At 28.6% G+C, this 1245-nt stretch overlaps 1 protein-coding gene across 2 annotated transcripts in view; it reads right to left on the bottom strand.

Moving 5' to 3' along the window:
• calb1 (calbindin 1) overlaps positions 1-1245 on the bottom strand; it is a 19810-nt gene that overhangs the window by 11092 nt on the left and 7473 nt on the right. The gene's annotated exons all lie outside the window — the stretch shown is intronic.

Here is a 1245-nt window from a genome sequence, read left to right as displayed (position 1 = left end):
TATATATATACTATTATATATTTTAAAAAATCCATAGAAAAACATAATGTCCTGGAAGAAAATTACCAGTACATTTTCCATTAAATTTACAGACATTTCTTTCAACCCTAAAACACTACACAACACAATGCATAATTCAAAATAGACCTGAAAACAAAACACCTATAAAAAAAAACTATACAGAAAATTCCAAATTCCTTTAACAGTACATCGTGCTGTATTTTTACTGACTTTTTTAAGAGTCTATATGTATCTTTTTAATTAAAAACTGTTAAAATTCCTGCTTCTTGTAGTTTTGAAGTCCATTTCATGCTTTGCTATAATATAACGAAATGTATTTATATGTTGCCTGCAAACATTTTATTTATTTATTTTATTTTTGTATCAGAATATACTGCTACTTATATAATGTAATTACACTGGTGGCCCTTAAAGTTGAATATAAACATAAGAACAATTATTTGTAGATCTCTGTTTATTTATTGTATTGTAATGCAGTTTGTCATTTCTTACTGTACCTGTGGGAGCATTAATCATTACTTAATGTCAATGCTTTTGTCAGGATGTTTTCTTGCTCTCTGTATCCATTAGCCACACATTTCTGAACTGGTGATGGTATCTAATGTCTGTCATAATGATTAATGGCTGTACAGTGATTTGTGAAACTCTTTTCTATTTAATACACAGAGGATTCCGTGTGATTGGTTGAAAAGACCCATTGATTAATTGTACAACCATCCTGGAATCCTTATCTTCTGTGGTTTCTGTCCAGATAAATGACATCAGCTAAAGCAGAAATATTTGGATTTGTCATGACAGTGAAGGAAGGATAAAATCAAAACATAATTTAAAAGAACCGGAGAAAAAATTAAAATGAAACTGTTTAGGTTGAGCAGCCCTCTTTCAGATAATGATGAACAGGGTGAGTTTGAATAAACTTATTTGTGTGAATTAATTTTAATCTAAAATATGTACAATACCAGTCAAAAGTTTTTGAACAGTAAGATTTTTTATGTTTTTTAAAGAAGTCTCTTCTGCTAACCAAGCCTGCATTTATTTGATCCAAAGTACAGCAAAAACAGTAAAAAAAATTTTTTTTAATATTTTTACTATTTAAAATAACGGTTTTCTATTTGAATGTATTTTAAAATGTAATTTATTCCTGTGATTTCAAAGCTGAATTTTTAGCATCATTACTCCAGTCACACGATCCTTCAGAAATCATTCTAATATTCTGATTTGCTG

This window comes from Sinocyclocheilus rhinocerous, unplaced genomic scaffold (genome assembly GCF_001515625.1).
Source record: "Sinocyclocheilus rhinocerous isolate Xijiao unplaced genomic scaffold, SAMN03320098_v1.1 scaffold222, whole genome shotgun sequence".
NCBI lineage: Eukaryota > Metazoa > Chordata > Actinopteri > Cypriniformes > Cyprinidae > Sinocyclocheilus > Sinocyclocheilus rhinocerous.
This window is presented reverse-complemented; position numbering and strand designations above follow the sequence as displayed.